We start from the raw sequence: 18,209 nt of genomic DNA on the forward strand, positions 1-18,209 counted from the left end.
AAAGCACCTGACACGGTATCTTCCTGTGCTCCCGGCAGCACAGAAGTTTTCTTCCTACAGCAGAACAGGGAAGCTTTGAAGGACTGTGCAGGCGTGCTGATCCTAGAGAGGTGATGGCAGAAGGCAGCAGGTATGTTGCACAGGGGGTGTCTGGCTAAACTTACCAAGTTTAACTTTAGTAGGTCTGAATATTTCTAGAGAGTCCCTCGGGGGGTTGCAATGAGGGACTGCAAACATTTCCCATCTGAAATATGTCAGTAAAAGCTGTTTTCTACTTCCTATCCTTCCTATCTGTCACAGGGATGGTTAATTTCTTCAAATTCAACTCAAGTTCAGCTCCAAAGGGTGAGACAGACCTTAAATGGGTGTGAGAGGAAGAGAAATTGGAAAGAACAGTATAAATAATGTAACAGATTCTGGATTTCAGGGTCTCGGTCTCTGAGCTCATCAGTTTTGCAGGGAAAGACTGACTTAAATGCAGATTTCATACTGGATTGATAAGCTTAAAGAGAAAATAAGTCCTCAGTGAAAGACCGGAAATTAAGTAATTTAACTGAAAAGGAATCCATCCAAATAAACTGTCATGGTTTAACCCCAGCCAGCAGCTAGAACCATGCAGCTGCCCACTCACTCACCCCAGTTGTGATGGGGGAGAGAATTGGAAGAGAAAAAGTGAGAAAAAACTCATGGGTTGAGATAAAGACAGTTTAATAGCAAAATCTGCGCACACAAGCAAAGCAAAACAAGGAATTCATTCACTGTTTCCCATGGGCAGACAGGTGTTCAGCCATCTCCAGGAAAGCAGGGCTCTGTCACATGTAATGGTTACTTGGGGAGACAAGTGCCATCACCCTGAACGTCCCCCCCTTCTGTCTTCTTCCCGCAGCTTTTTATTGCTGAGCATGATATCATATAGCAAGGAATGTCTCTTTGGTCAGTTGGGGTCAGCTGTCCCAGCTGTGTCCTCTGCCAGCTTTTTGTGCCCTTCCAGCCTGCTCGCTGGCCGGGCAGCATGAGGAGCAGAAAAGGCCTTGATTGCTTCGCAACAACTAAAAACACCAACATGCTATCACACTATTCCCATCCTAAATCCAAAACATAGCACTACACCGGCTGCTAGCAAAAAAGTTAACTCCATCCCAGCTGAAACCACGACATAAACAAATCCAAAATCCATTTCAGCAGGAGCAGAGCAAAGAGGTGCTGGGAGAGAGGGGGAGGACAGCCCCATGCAGCAGCTGTGCAGACTTGGATCAGCACAAACTGACGGCAAAGCCTCATGCTTAGGCTTTCTCTGAGGTTGCCTTGCTGCAGGAAGGAGCTTGCTGTCTGCTCCACCTGTATCCGAGCTGCAGGAGCGCCTCAACCTGGGATTGTCTCTGCAGTAATAGTTGATGTTTGGGATCCTCATTAGGAAATAGGGCACAAAGCAGTTGTAGAAATTAAAATTACCTTGAGAACAAATGGCTTTATTCTTCTCTGTTACACCCCCCCCCCCCCTCCAGTACGTTGCAAAGATAATCTCAGCAGAAGAGCCATCTGCCTTTGCTGTTCCCCACACTCTGCAGGTCTGGGTTGAGTGTGTTCTTCAGGATTAGTCCCTGTATCCCACCCACTTCATTCAGACCTAATGATTGCTCAAATCCTCCATCTATTTTTTTGCAAACCCTGGCCTGTGCAGTCCTCCAAACTGTGCCAGGCATCATCTGGGAGAGTACTAGCTCGCTTGTGCCAAAACTGCATCCAGGAGTGTGCTGGGACATCAGGTGCTCTGGAGCCTGTATCCGGGCTCTGATTGATTCGCTAGCATGGATGTAGCCACAGAGCCTTTGCTCATGGGGCTGTCTTTCAGAAGGTACCTCTTCAGAGTATGTGATTTTTTCCCCTTCATCTCCAGAATTCCATTTTATTTTTTCCCCAGGAAAATATCTAGCACAACGTGGCAACCATCAGACTGTGAAGACAAGCTTTCAAGGCTGGAGGCATTATATTGTGATCTGACAGAAAGGATGGTGCAGGTGGAAAATGAAATAAAGTGAGTCCGGTGACCAGAAATTACAGTATTCAGTGTGAACCCTGACGATCAGCTGTAGCTGGTGTATGCTAGGACAGATCAGATGGAAGATTACAAATAAGCCAGACACAAGGAGGGCTCTGAGTTAGCACCAAATTTTATGTAGGCTATATTGGGAACTCAAAGCCAATTTACAGAAGCTGGTCGATCTGCATCATATAACATGCAGCTCTTACACTTTCAGAGTATTTTAGTTGCACTATTTGTACTGACTCATAAAATCATAAACCACCTACCTGGCAAAGCACAGCCTTGAGAAGTTTTGGTATCTAGATTTATTTTTTTTCCGAGGGGCTGATCAGGAATTGGAGGGGGGAAGTTTAGCTTGTGCATTTCTTAGGACTTTAATGGATACTTGCCTGCTGACTTCAGTGTGTTTTATCTTTCTTCCCCTGATGGACTGATGGACAGAAAGGACAGAGCTTGGTATGAGTCTATTGATACTCGACTACAGTTTCTGGAGAGTTGCCTCAGGTAATGTGATTCTTTATATTAAGACCATATATAAGAGGGGAAAAATCATAAATGTTTCTGCGACTGTCGCTGAAACATACTCAAGCCTTGGTGATCACAGCTCTGTCCTGCAAGGCAGACCAAATTTTCATTCTCCTGTTTGACTGTATTGTCATGGCCAGGCACAAGCTGTCTCTGAAACAGGTTTGTCTTGGAGTGCAGATCAGAGCACGTGACCAGGGCTTGTGACAGGAAAACATGTCATGTTGTGAGATGAACTTTCACCTCCATGCAAATACTTCTCTGAATAGGAAACGGCTGCCTTAACAACAGCAGCTCCTGAGAAAAAGACATCCAGCCTAACATAGAAAAGGGAGGTTGGAAATGCAGCTCTGAGGACACTTTGAGTGGGTGTGCAGAGGCACTCCTGGGTTTTCGTCATGAAAACTGCCCTCATGCAGGCAAGCTCTGCGGGAAGACACAGTGGCTGGGATACTGGTAAGAAGAAGGGAAGTTGTTAATCAGGAGGAAAGAAAAAGAAATAATAGCCTAAATAATAGGATCTTGGGGATAAAATGCCAACATAAATCATTCTCCGTGTCTAAGGCCAAGAGTTAATAAACTTCAAATAGTATAGCTGGATTTCCATACCCTTCCTGAACAGCTGTGTGGAGAAGAGGGTTTCCTGTTGGGATTTCTGTGTAAACAGGCTGTGGTATTTTAAAGTTCCTGATCATGGCTGGAGTATCCGTAGGGTCATGAAGGGTTTGCAGGTGTGCAGTCATGGATAGCCTGGGAGTGGAGAAATACTCACAATTTCTGAAACCTTGGAGCTTTCTTCCACAGTGGCTCAAGTTTGAGACTTGAGCTGATATAAGGTAGAGGTTCCCAGATGCTGGACCTAGATTCAAATGATGACCGAACTCAGTCACTTGTGTCCTTGAGTTTGTTTGCCTAATTACAGAAGGCTGTCAGGAAGACAGTCTAGATCCAGATTACACCTCCCAAATTCAGGTCCTCATTCTTCGTTTGTTCCCAGGTCTGTCTGCTTAACATAGATTGTTTTCTTCCATCCCATGCTGCATCTGATCATTGTAAGATGCAGAAGACCAGAAATTCTGATCCTCCGTACCAAGAGGGACACAGGAGCTGTCAGGAGTGACTATTGGGTTTTTCTGAATTTCATCTTCCCAGTTTTGTCCTTTCACCCATAGCCAGTCATCTTCCTCCTCTATGCATAATACGTCTACCACCTCCATGGTGGGACAAGCTCTGAACACAACATTTCTGTGTGCAGTAATTTAATGCAGAAACTTAATGGGATAATTCACAAGATCAGAATATTAATATCAGATGGCACAACTTCCTCTGAAAGGAGGGGAAAGAAACATGGGACAAGAAGTCTCCTTTATATTAGGGCTGCACATACTTGTTCTGACGTGTAATACAGAAGACACAATCGCTAAAAAACTCTGGTGAATGATAAAAAGCAAAAAAATTCCTGCACTTTTAGGGTGTGAGTCTGCAATCAATCTAGGGTCATCATGTAGAGAGGGCTTTTTTAAGCTCTAGTACTATCACCTAAAGAGCAGGTATTGGAAATGGGAGAATTTCACCCACTGGAGCAATAGGACACTGGCATTACCCAGACATCTTTGGAGAAAGGAATCCAGGAGAACAGAACTCTGTGGAGGGTTTGGGATGTTTGGTGATAATGTTTTGATGTTAAAGATGGAGAAAACAATCAGAGAAAAGATGAGAGTAGATTCTAACAAGTGGAGAATACTTGCATTTTCTTCAAGTCTTCAACCTCCGAACCTCACAACCCCACCTCTCTTTCTTCTGATGTAAATACCTTTCCCCTTGATTTGAGGGGATTTGTGGGGGGCTTTCAGGGCAGCTTGTTAAGTTCCCCTGGAGTTTTTTCCTGGGTGCTCTGCGCTTTCCCACCTCACAGCTCTTTTGCTGGAATTCAGACTATTCAAGAAGGGCAATTCCACCGTTGTCCCAGTGCCCAAGTACAAATAAAGAGAACTCACAGAAGAAATCTCTTTCAGTCCATTGCCTGGAGGAGTCCCCCAAAAAGAGCCTCAGGAGACAGAGGAATATAAAAAGCTGAAAGAGAAGAACAAAGAGCTAGAGGCAAGGTAAGGTCTTTATTCAGGTTTCTGACACAATGTATGTTTCTACAATGAAGGGCCACATACTTCTGGCTTCCTCCAGTCCTTAGGGACTCTTTGTTTCTGAGCAGACAGCCTAGACACCTTCTCCTGAAATTTTCAACCTGCCAGCATCTCTTTGTAACTCATTCCTGGAAGATGGCTTGGGTTGTTCTGGAAAGGAAAGGAGATATTCCCAGGATGAACATTCTAATAAAAGAAATCAGCCTACAATGACACAGTCAAAATGCTGCCCTTTGACCAAATTCTATTGTGATCACGCAAAACTGAGCTGAGAAAGCACTATTTCCCACATGACAGCTGCTTGCCACCTATATAATGTAGTTGAGAAGTGCATTGTAGAAAACATGAGATTCATGAAATAGATTCAAAACATGCTGTAAAATAGTTACACTTATTCATTGTTACATCTTGTCTCGGATAAGTTTTTTGGTATCCTTCTTGTCCTAGAAACAAAGAGCTCTTGTCTAAAGCGATAAGCATACACAAGCACTCTGAGAACATGAATGACCCTTTGCGGCTGTCTGCTGTGCTGGAGATGTATGAGATGCTCAGGCTACGTGACTGGCAGAAATTCAGGATAGCCTTCCATTTGACATATAAAACTGGCAGCAGCATAATTAAGGTTTGTTCATGTCTATTTTCTCAATCTGTGTCTTAATCAAATTAATATGGTGTAGCCAGTATAGCAGGCTTTGAGTACCAGTATTTCTGTATCAGACAGGATTGGGGACTAAGTTTGGGTCTCTGATTTTCCAGTCGAGCAGGGCCTGTGTAATGCTGTAGAGAACAAACTGATGGTGATCTGCTTCCTCCTGCCTTTCAGATGGGCAGATTCAAAACCCAGTCCCATATCTCACCCATGCTCAGCACAAGTGGGAAAACATATTCCAGTTTCCATATAGTTAACATTTTAAGTAGTAGATGAGAGACCTCGTTCTGATGTCTGACTTACTGCTCTGACGCTGGGGGGATCTGAAGGAAAATATCAAAATGGTACACCTTAAAGGATGAGACTGACATGAGGCCATTATTAGCATTGGTTGTGGTGATTTTTGATAGGATGAGGGGTAATGGCTTCAAACTGGAAGAGAGTAGAATTAGAACAGATATTAGGAAAAAAAATTTCACTATGAGAGTGGTGAGGCATTGGAACAAATTGCCCAGGGAAGTTGTGGAGGCCCCATCCCTTGAAGTGTTCAAGGCCGGGTTGGATGGGGCTTTGAGCAACCTGGTCTAGTGGAAGGTGTCCCTGCCCATGGCAGGAAGGTTGGAACTAGATGATCTTTAAGGTCCCTTTCAACCCAAACCATTCTATGATTCTATATTAATTGATCGGGCAGCAGCTTCTCCTTTAAAAATGATAAGGCCCTACAGGTGCTGAAGAATGGGCTTCAACATGCAACTTGATGAAACAGTTTATTTCCCAGGTATTGATTTCAATCAATTACTGGCCCTGCAATTTACTCTAATGCAAATATGGTTTGAGCATTTGCTTTCCATACTACACCTCTTATTTCACTGATTGCTGCTGTAATCAGCTGTTGTCTTTGCGTTGCAGAAGCTGTTTGAAGCCTGTGAGAAAGATATACAGAAGAGGACAATTGACATAATTGAAGTTCTTGACATTCAATCTTTGAGTGACACTATGACCAACAACAAACAGGTACTTTATGTTTCTGTGTAACTGGACCCAGGCAGTGGGATAAAAGGGCCATGTGCATCTGCTATTCATTTAGAACTTAGCTTCTGCTGGGGACACTGCTCAAAATGTATTGGCAATGACTGTGGGGATAACTTCTGAGCTGAGAGTGATGAAGGTGTGGAAAGCTGAGCTCCAACAACCTTTCTGTGTCCCACGATACACAGACATACACTGTATGTGTGAATTGTCCAGCTGGATGAGGCACATATACAAGTGCAGAAAGCATTTTCCAGCCCTGTGTTGCTTTTACGGGACCTTCCTCCAAAGCTTGAAACGGGTGGCTTCTCCATTGCCAATTGACACAATCTGAGAAACGAAAATTCCCAGTGCTCAGCAACTGCACTGCTGGAGACACCACATGCTAACAGTCTGCTTTGTGCTGTGCTTGGTTTGTAGGACATGATGCCAGAAATAAGGAATCTCTTCAGATATTCCTATTACCAAAACAACAGAGAGTTTTACAGGAAAATTATCATGGTAAGTAAAGCTACAGCCCAGGAACAGGGTGGGTTGTTCCATTTTCTGGCATGTCTGTGCAGCTCGGTATTTAAAAAAATGGGAGGTCTCCCTTCTGCTTGGGGTTGTTTTCCCCTCGTGGTGAGGGTCTTCCTGCCCATATACTCCCAAAATATTCTCACAGGTGTACATAGAGATACATGTAACCTTATAAGCGAGATACAAAGCTGCACAAGGAGCAGCGGGGAGCAGCAGGACAGGCAGGGCAGTGTCCTTACCAACAAGGGCACAGTCCTACCGCACACAAGCAAGGTGCAAAAAGCAGGGCCGTTGGTGGTGATGGGGGTCAGCCACAGACTGGTGATCACCAGGCAAACCCACAGTGACCAGGCAGGTCAAGACCAAGCTGGGAAGTCAATCTGTGGGTCAGCAAGGCTGGGCACGGGCATCCCAACATCACAGGCAAGCACCTAGCCACCACTAAGCTTGAATCAGCTCCTGGACCAAGTGGTGGAGGGTTTGTGGGTGGAGATGAGGCTTGTCATAACTCCTTCTCACACTACCCTTTCTGCCAGCTTAGCTGTTTTTGCAGCAGTCGAATCCAAGGTTATATGGCCATGCTATATCAGAGCTGACCTTGAACACAAGCAGCCAAACCTGTGGGGAAGCAGGGGAAAGCTTGCAGAGGCTGTTGCTGTACACAGAGCCCTGATATGTGCTATCCAGATGGACTATAGTCTAGTGGGTTTTTTTCTGGGACATATAGGTATGTGTCATACATATCACATATATATGAAGCTTCCAAAGAGCAGCTTCCTCCTTTTCCGGCTTGATAGGCCTTTCCGAAAGCTCAGCCTTATCAAGCCCTTCATAAGAGGAAACAGAGACAGTTGCTGGATGCTGGAACAGTCCAGAAGCCAAGACTTAGTAAATAAAAGGACCTTTAAAGTGACCCTGGGACTCCTGCCTGCCCCCCTCGAATAGTACCATCAGCTTTGACAAACGAAGTTCTTCAGTGCTTAGTTCATGTGGAGCAGCTGCACAGAACAAGAGCAGGGAGGCAATGTGACATTACATCAACATAACATTACAAAGCTTTGAAAACTGTTCTCACTTGATTTTCAGCAAGCTGACATTGACTCAGAATCTGCCACTCAAACTCAGTTCACATTTCAGTGCTGCAGAATTTATTGCTTGCTGCTTCTTCAGGAGCCACCGGTTAAAGCTGTGTGGAACCTACAGGAAAGCCCGATGCAGCATTTAGACCACGTGGACAAGAAAGACTGTGAGGACTGGGGAAAAATAGCATTTCTGTGGCCCATAATGAAATGTGGGGAAGAAGTCGTTGTGAAAGGTGTAGTCTGGGATGAAAAGTAGCATGACTTCAGAATTGAGCTACTCGCTTATACGGCAACAAGAAGATGAAACAACTGCTGCACAATATGCTTTTCTTTCTCCCATGAACGGCCTGCTTTTCAGAGCTAGTAAGTCAGATGCTCCTGGCTTGGGACACCTAGGATAAATAATTATTTACAAACGTGTTAAAAATTTAAGATGTTTGCCTCAGCAGCATGCATACATTTTATGTAACATTTGTTCCTTGTTGTCTCTAACCAGCATTTGTGTGGAAAGAGAACCTGTGTTTCCAGCCTACCTTACCTACTCTTCACAAAAGCTTATGACATTGTCACATAATCAGGGGGATCTCAGCCACTATGTGGAGGTACTTGCCTCCTCACCAACAGCGTGCCCTTTGCGGGACCCCTAACAGCAATGGTATCACTACCCTCCCCGGAGTCTATAGCAGGTACACAAACTGCAGGCTCATGCTTTTTGCTAATGAATAAGCATGGAGGATGAAGATGGCCTGTTGGGAAACGGGCATCCTTCTTGGGTAAAAATGTACTTAGCTGAGAAAGAGAACAAGGACCTAAAAAATAAGCTGACAAAGGCTATGACAGACTTTCAGAAGACAGATTTGAGTAGGTATGTGTACCCAGACACAGACACTGATGCCCACTCTTATATGCCAAAAGGCCACTCATCTCCACACAAATGCCACCTGCCTGTTAGTGCTCAGCTGCTTTCCCACGTCAGTACAATTTACTGCTCAATAGCCCTTCAGCTATATACTTGCCACAGCTCTTGATCAAAGTGCTCTAAAAGTTGTGTCTCACAGTATAAGGGGGATGCAGTGAGGCAAATGCATGTTTATGTGCTCCTGTGACAAAACATTCAGTGACAATCTTGAGATTTGCCAAATAAAAAAGACCGAAAATCCTGCTGTGTGCCTACCGAGTCCTTTTCTCCAGTTCTGCTTTCTAGTCCAGCCGTGTCCTTGGCTGCACAAACTCCCTGGCATTTTCTTGAGAGCACCCAGAAAGAAAGGCAAATTTCTGTGCAGCTCTCTGCAAGCAAATTGCTCTGCTTCTCTCAGGAATCCACTATTCTGTGAGCAAGTTGCAGGTCACTGACAACATGAGCTGGGATCCAGGTATGAGCAACAAAATTGGCTTTTAGGAAATCAGAGTATTCTGCGAAACTGACTGTAAAAGACCTTTACTGGAAATATTTATCGTGGAATGGAGTTTGAGGAGGAGGAGACTGAGAGGAGACCTCATCACTCTCTACAACTATTTGAAAGGACACTGTAGAGAGGTTGGTGCTGGTCTCTTGTCACAGGTAATTAATGACAGAACAAGAGGGAATGGCTTCAAGCTCCAACAGGGTAGATTTAGACTGAACATTAGGAAAGAATTTTTCACAGAAAGAGTGGTCAGGCATTGGAATAGACTGCCCAGGGAGGTGGTTGAGTCACCATCCCTGGATGTGTTTAAGAGACGTTTAGATGTGGTGTTGGGGGATATGGTGTAGGTGAGAACTTTGTAGAGTAGGGTAGATGGTTGGACTCGATGATCCCAAGGGTCTCTTCCAACCTAGACAATTCTATGATTCTATGATTCTATGGAGCAGGTGAATTAAAATTACATATGCACTATATTTCCTACAAATTCTGCGCAGAGAAAGAACCACAATAGTTAGTTTTTCATACCTTGTAAGGTGTTGCAGACTAAGGTGGGCAGTGCATTAATGCTTCATCTTGTCCAGGCTTTAGAAGGTAAATGACAGAGAAGTTGTCCAGTACCAGGAAGCAGGAGCTTCAGCACGACCCTCAGCCAAATGCCATGTGATTATATAGGTGTAATAGTACATATATGGCAAGCTGTCATACTCTATTACCTGCTTAGAAATTTTTTTAGCCTAATTTTTAACACCCTGTGGCTCCTTGAGTCAGTCTGGTCCTGTTCTGTGGATTAGCTTTATCTCTGAAGCTCATCACTTCTGCAGCTTCTCATGTATAGTCCTTTCCTTTGATTTTTCTTTCCCTAACACCTTTTTTTGCTGGCTTTAGGCTAAAACACCCAAGTTACAAAGCTTTATATTTCAAAGGCTGATTGAAAAACCTTCAGAAGGCTCCAAGTATTGCTGCATCCTTTCTAGCAGGCTTCACACACACTTCCTAATCTCTCTTAACAGCAGGAGCAGACTTTTTGCTCTGTCTGTACAGCACCTAGCAGAATCCAGCAGACTTGGGCTCTGAGGTACTGCTGAAACATTTTTTCCCTGTTACATATGCTCAGCTGATCCCAAAGGAGCAAAAATTTCCCCCTAGCTGCAAAAGGTGTCATTTGGCCTAGAGTGCAGCAGCCCCAAAACAGTGAATGGGCTGCCTCCTTCCTGTGCAGCTACAGGATTTGTAACCACTCATGACAGACCAGGTACTTCATCCATCAGCAATAAAGGTCCACTGACTGCCACGAATTCTCTTTGTGCGTGAAATTGCCAGACTCATATCTTCTGGTGCAAAGGACAATATCTAGCCTGGGATTCAGCACAACCTCTTTTCCCAGTTCTTGGTGTTTGAAGGTGAGATTTCACCCAGACTGAACATCCAGTGCACCGGTGTGTTGAGTTAGGCCACACATTTGGTGTGGGTTGCATTCCTTAAACCACTCCTACCAGCAAAACAAGATGTGGGATTTGAGTACCAAATGTCTCAGCTAAGTCTAAGCACTTTGGAGCAATCAGCAAAACACAATTGTTCTAGGGAGGTCGCTGGGAGCAGGGATAATGTTGCGGCTGCTGTGCTGTCTTGAGATAGCCTGAAGCCTCCGAACAAGAACATCCTTGAAGAACAGGTTGAGTCACACAGATACATCCTGTCTAACAACCTAGAGTTGTTTCCCCTTCCTTCTTTGGCTCTATGCCATCTTTAAGATACTTGAAGAAATGCTACTGCTACTGTTGAAGTGCTGTTCTCCCACAATTTTTTCCACTATGCACCTCTTGGGGAAAAGCAGACTCTTCCATGGCCAGAGAAGTGTACTGTATTTCCCACCACTTCCTCCTCTCCCTTTCCATCAGTCAACACAACCATGCAAGAGCCTCCCCCTCACTTGGTCTCATTTGCTATCTAAACCAAGCTAACACAGTTCTGACATAGACTTTGTTCAAATCTCAGTGGAGACCCTGAGATCCTTTCCCGGCTCATAGATTCTTCATCCAAAAGAAGGGGGTCAAGTCTACCCATATCTCTACACCTTACATTTCACAGATGGATGGCAAACAATGGGATTCTAAGTTTGCTCATCCCTGCCAGAGACAACATCTCCTGCAAGACAAGAGCTCTGTACAAATGGATTCACATAGCCAAGTGGGCTAAATCCTCTACCTGGTATCTGGAAAGGATTCCTCTGTGTTACGCTATCATCCTACCAATGATGCAGGATTACCCCTGGAGCTGAGGCACAATGGCTTTTCTTCAGCTTTGTAGGATGCCGTTAGTTGCTGTCTCAGTCCTTCAGACTTTGGTGGGAGATCTATCTGTCTGCTCCCACCAAAGACCCAGACCCGGTGTTCTCCCCTTCTGCTCTCCTTACTGTTTGGAGGGGGAGAAAGAGCCTGTTCCCAGTGAAATTTTAAAATATCACTCATATCCTGGCAGAGACATTGACTAAAACATCAGCAGCACACTCAATGCTCCACTTGTGTCACCCAACACTATAACTTGTCTAAGAAAACAGTTTGTCTAGTATCCTCACTGAACTGAGAGAGGTAAAGGTTAGACTGTACTGCTGAGACATAGTTCAGAAGAATAGCATAAACAACGCAGCAGGCTGTGGCCTCCCCCAGTTTTTTGAGGTGTTCCTGAGAGCTCTCTCTTCAGGCCACTGTATGAACCTTGTTATTAACTTTACACACGACTAAACTGCAAGGCCAGATGGGACAGGTAAATGGGAAGTATCTTGTGTTTGGCTTCTCCTGCCTCTCCTGCACAAGGTTGTCACTTGTTCTGACTCTCACAATCCCTGATCCTGCTCTGCAGTACCAACATCCCATAACCACAGTGACCCTCAGTGCTTCCGGTGAACTGATCTTACACTGCATTAGCTAAGTAATTTGGAGAGACACAGAGAACATCTGAGTCTCAACCTTGTGCATAGCTGGCATCTATTGATCCACAACCCAAAGAGCCCCAATTTCTGGAGGGCGGGATATCTTCTGTCAGAGGATAAGTATGCCAGCAATTATAATCCACAGATATCTGCTTAGCTGTTAGCTGTGTTTTGACCTTTTCCCTCTCTGTGATGTACTTTCATTTATTTCACACATGCAGGAAGCCTTGGTGAGAGAATGGATGGGCCAGTGAGCCAGGGGATTTGTCTCTTTTCTTTCAGTCTCTTACTTTCTAACAGCTGCAAAGGACCAAGGTTCAAGCGCTCAGACACATGGAGAGAGAAAGGGCAAACAGATGCTTTGGCTCTGAGCAAGTCTCCTGCACATTGCAAGAAAGCAATGGGACCAAGAATGCAGGAGGCTCAGTTCTTGGAAGAAGGAGCACACCAGCCTTGTGATTATCCGGTGGATCCCATCTAGACCATTAAGAAGTACCTGGTCAGTGCTTTTAGTAGTGCCCTTAGGGTCTCATGGGTTTGGGGGGGTTGGGTTGTTTTGTTTTTTTTTTACCTGGTGTAAAAAGTCAATTTGATAATAATGAAACCTAGAGGTCCTGCAAGGGGGATGTCCTCTCTTAGTTCTCCCAGAGCGAATACTTTGTAGACACAGGAGAAGCTCCAGACCCACCACTGTGCCTTCCTCTCAGAGGGAGAAAGCCTCTGAGGGTGGTGAGGCACTGGAACAGGTTGCCCAGAGAAGTTGTTGAAGCCCCATCCCTGGAGGTGTTCAAGGCCAGGCTGGATGAGGCTTTGAGCAACCTGGTGTAGTGGGAGGTGTCCCTGCCCATGGCAGGGGGGTTGGAACTCAATGATCTTTAAGGTCTCTTCCAGCCTAAACCATTCTATGATTCTGTGATTTTAAATTCCATGTGCATGGAAACCACCACACCACAAGCTTTTATTCCTGAATGATTCCTTGATTTAGGATGCCCCCAACACACACTGGCAAAGCAGAGCCAACTGCTGTTTAGGAACTGAAGAGGACTAAAACTCCTCTTTTCAGACTGGTTTGGATTTATATTCTTGACCACATACTCTGGGGACAGCTATGTGGGGCAGGGATCAATTTTCCTAAACATTTCTAACATCCTAAACAACTTACTGCTTAATTCCTATTGTTTCCTTACACTTCTATTGTGAATCAAGGCTGTGCTTTCAAGCCTGGAGTATAAACCCATGTCAGTCATGGAATTTAATCAGTATATCAAAAATATTAAAAATTCTCATAACCAGACTTTGAGCAGGCAAATATCAACCAAAACAAGTTGGCAACACAACTCATTACACTTACCTAGAGGCAGGCAGCACGTGTGGTTAGGGTACCTGAGCATGTCTCTGTTCTGGGAATTCAAGGCAGACTGGTGAGACGCTTCCGGCTTGGTGAGCCGTTACCAGTAGCAAGAAAAAACTAAGAGGGCACAAACACCATTAAGTGAAAGGGACACACAGTTACAGCCAGGGAACTACTGTAAGGTGAAAAAGGTCCCATCTACGACTAGATTGTAGAATAAATATTCACAAAAAAAAACAAACAAAAAAAACCTATGGTTTAAATGACACACAAGTAATAACAAACAATTTGTTGTCAGGAACAAATACACCTTTTCCCAGCTTCTGAAAAATGAAAAGGGTGGTGGGTATCTGTGTTATGGGAGGTATCTCCATGCAGAAATTCTTGGACAAAGCGGTACAACCGAGGTTCAGGATACAGCCTTTTACATCTGTCCTAACTGAGGAACACCTTACATTCTCCGACAGTTCTTCAATTTGCCAAGCCCATTTGGGAACCTGTTTCCTCACATTCCTGCAGCCCACCCACAAAGGATTCAAAATCTGGGCTAAAAGGAATATTGTATTCAGCTCAAGAAGAGCAAAGTCCGAACATTACTAAAGAAATCAAAAGGGATCCTTGTTGCAGAAATGCCAACTGAAATTAAAGGTAGAAGAACAGCACTAGAAAGCAAAACTAACTTTGCTTTGAGTAGATATGTCAAGTCACTCACCACGTAATTTTGAAAAATATAAGCTTAATCAGTAAGAAAGCTTGGAATTTTAAAATACTTAGTGAGAGGCTCACAGTGGCAATGCCAGTGTTTGATGCCAGGACAAATGCATTAACGCAACCTGCTGAGGCTTAGGAGGAGGAGAGCATGTGCCTCCTCTGGCCACGCAGGACAGGCAGATGCCCCGGCCACCAACACCCACACTCTCAGAATCGGCCTTTCCCACTGCAACACCCGCGTCTAACCTGGACAAAAAGCAACAACACCACAACAGGTCCTGTTCTGTCCTGTGTTACATCCAACGCAAATAACTGAAGTGCTCTGGTGAAGAAATTAGAAGAGAAGGTGACCAGTCCTGCGTATTTGCTAATAGTTAAACCGTTAACCATAATAAAAATATCCTGTTATTTCTGCAAATGTTTGTTTTAGTCCAAGCTAAATCTCAAATTTGGTCCTTTTTCTTTTTCTGTTCTTATTTTTTAAAATGATTTTTTTTCCTGTTGGGAAACACACGTCTTAATAAATAATTAACAGAGTAACAGAAATCTCGGTTTGTAGACATAAAAAAGAACTACAACTCAAACAGAACTCACATTAACTGACATTCCTGGTATAATCTTCAAAAATGTTAATGTCACTATGTCTTTAATCTGAACAAAAAAGGAATATATAATAAGTCAGGAGATTGTTATTGTAATTATTAGGATTCTCTTCAGTGTGCAAAACCTGACATGGAAAAATTACCCATGCAGCAGCTAATTCCCCCTTGAGTTTAATTACAAAATTGTTTAATTGTTTTCATACAAAATGTTTGTGTCAAGGTAATTATTATGGTGATGGTATTAATGCAATCAAAGGGGAGCGTACTGCCTACATACTAAATTTTTAATAGTTTTCATATAATTAATGGAGAATTAAGGTTTCTAACAGCTTCAATGGTTAGGAGCTTTCCTAACTCATCAGCTAGAAAGGTTATTTTGCATCTGACACACCAGGCACGTGGGGTTTTGTCCTTTGAAGAGCAAGGAAGCGCATCTAACGCTGCGGTTGGTCATTGTGACAGACGGACTTTGTCTGGACTGAGTAATGATGTGGTGTTGCTCCACGGCACCTTATCCAATATCTTCTCTGGCCATGTCATTCTGCTTTTAGCTGCTTCATGCACCTCTGTACGACTCAAGGCAACATTGTAAGCCATACGCTGTACCACATACTACCCCAAGGTTAATACGACATCCTTTGTGTAATTAATATTTTAAAAAAGAAATTGGTGTGAGACAGGGAAACGGTCTCCTCTGTTCCAACTCCTGTGCCCTGGGTCTCAGCTGACGAGAGAGACACACTCAAGGAATCTGCTTCTGAAAAAGCAAGGGCAGACCTGAAAGTTTCCCAGCACATTTGGAGGAGGAGCCCTTTGCAGGGACCCCTGAGCTCAGGGAGGTCTCTCTGCTGCTGCTTGCACCTTCCCCCCTCTCCCAGCCACGAGAAGGGAAGCAGAGGCCTGGGCCCAGCCCTGAGAAAATATATTTGATTTCTCATTCACAGCTGTGAGGAGGAACCAGGAGAGACCCATGAAAGCTGAGCTGCAGCTTGTCATGTCTCATGGGAAAAGTAAAACAATGGTAAACTGAGGGAATGGAAGATCCTGAGGTTTAAACCCCTCCTTTCCCACAACAGCACAGCTCATGGCCCCTTAACCAGGCTCCCACCAAAACTTCAGGGCATGCCTGCAGAGGGAAGGGAGCTTCACTGAAGGAATGGGTGAGCAGGCCTGGACTCTTCACCTGGAGAGAAGATGACTTAGGGGATCATAAGTGGAAGAGGGAGTGCGGGTGGGAGCTACGTGTGCACTCTGTGCCTTCAGTTGCAAGAACTAGGGTGATGGAAGCAAAACCAATAGGAGGAGGTGGTTCACCACACAGCAGAGGGTGAAGGTGCTTGCCAAAGGGTATTGAGGCTGTATGAATATCACTTGAGGTCAACAGGTGTCTGGACAAGTGTCTGGAAGAGACCTCCACTGGGGGTCCTTGCAGGTTGGAAACAAGTTACTGGGTAGATGGCCTGCTAGTCTGGAACCACTTGGGCTGCTCTTATATTCATACAAATTTTCTCAAAGAAATGTTGCCTGTTAGTTTTGCAACAGCAGGCTTTACGGTTGCCACACATTATCCACCCCACCACCTCAGTTTGATCAAAACTGGCTGGGTGGCTGTGCCCAGAAAGTGGTGGTGAATGGAGTTAAATCCAGTTAGTGGCCAGTCACAAGTGGCGTTCCCCAGGGCTCAGTACTGTGGCCAGTTCTCTTTAATATCTTTATCAATGACCTGGAGAAGGGGATCGAGTGCACCCTCAGTAAGTTCGCAGACAACACCAAGTCAGGCAGGAGTGTTGATCTGCTTGAGGGTAGGAAGGCTCTACACGAGCATCTGAACAGGTTGGACCAATGGGCCAAGGCGAATGGTATGAGGTTCAACAAGGCCAAGTGCCTGCGCTTGAGTAACAACAATCCCATGCAGCAGCACTACAGGCTTGGGGAAGAGTGGCTGGAAAACTGCCTGGCAGAAAAAGACCTCGGGGTGCTGGTAGACAGCCCGCTGAGTATGAGCCAGCAGTGTGCCCGGGTGGCCAGGAAGGCCAAGAGCATCCTGGCTGGTATCAGAAATAGTGTGGTGAGCAGGACTAGGGAAGTGATCGTCCCCCTGCACTCGGCACTGGTGAGGCCCCACCTCCAGTACTGTGTTCAGTTTTGGGCCCCTCACTACAAGAAATACATTGAGGTGCTGGAGCGTGTCCAGAGAAGGGCTACAAAGCTGGTGAAGGGTCTGGAGGACAAACCTTATGAGGAACGACTGAGGGATCTGGGGTTGTTTAGCCTGGAGAAGAGGAGGCTGAGGGGAGACCTTATCACCCTCTACAACTACCTGAAAGGAGGTTTTAGAGAGGTGGGGGTCGACCTCTTCTCACTAGTAACAAGCGATAAGACAAGAGGAAATGGCCTCAGGTTACACCAGGGTAGGTTATAGGTTATGAATATTAGGAAAAAGTTCTTCACAGAAAGAGTTGTCAAACATTGGAACAGGCTGCCCAGGGAAGTGGTGGAGTCACCATCCCTTGAGGTATTTAAAACACAGGTAGACATGGTGCTTAGGGACATGGTTTAATGGGGGTTTTGGCAGTTTTATGTTGATGGTTGGACTTGATGATCTTAAAGGTCCCTTCCAACCTGGACAATTCTATGATTCTGTGATACTAAGTATCTTGACAGCTGCAGAAAGGTAGCACAAAAAGGGCATAAACTTATTATTGTGTGCCCTAATTTGATAGCAATGCAGTCATGCGTCACCCTTGATCCAGATCAAGTACCAGTGACCTGGCATCACTATTGGCATGACTGTGGGCTCACGAAAGTCTTGAAATGCTCCTGAGAGAAAAATCTGTGTTGTGTGATCCTGAGCCCACCTGTGTGTGAGCCTCAGCTGCTCCTGTCTCCTCTGCATTTGTCCCCGGCCCTCATTGGCAGATCCCACTCTGCTGAAGTCCAAGAGCTTCCTCCCAGGACCTTCCCCATGGATCTCGCAGGGTCACTGCAGCTCAGGGCATCATGGCAGGGAGACGGCAGGGAGTGAAGGGTGATGGCGCAGAGAGGAACAGCACAGGTGATCCTCCTGACCGCTGCCAGGGCAGGAACAGAGCTGTGGGCAGAAGCAAAATGATGTGTTTTGGCAATGTGTCTGCCAAGGACAGGAATAAACACTGTGCAGCAGAGCCCTGGAGGCGTGCTGTGCCCCAAAGGGCGTTTTGAGGGAGACCCAGCAGCACCTG

At 45.1% G+C, this 18,209-nt stretch overlaps 1 long non-coding RNA gene across 1 annotated transcript; it reads left to right on the forward strand.

Moving 5' to 3' along the window:
- Nucleotides 1–6,360: 6,360 nt before the first annotated feature.
- Nucleotides 6,361–8,572, forward strand: LOC309681380. Its single transcript, XR_014270030.1, has 3 exons — nucleotides 6,361–6,373; nucleotides 6,809–6,889; nucleotides 7,994–8,572. It is a non-coding gene; the product is annotated as an uncharacterized lncRNA (long non-coding RNA).
- The last annotated feature ends 9,637 nt before the right edge of the window (nucleotides 8,573–18,209 follow it).

Source organism: Vanellus vanellus (assembly GCF_965231255.1).
Source record: "Vanellus vanellus genome assembly, chromosome: 1".
Taxonomy (NCBI): domain Eukaryota; kingdom Metazoa; phylum Chordata; class Aves; order Charadriiformes; family Charadriidae; genus Vanellus; species Vanellus vanellus.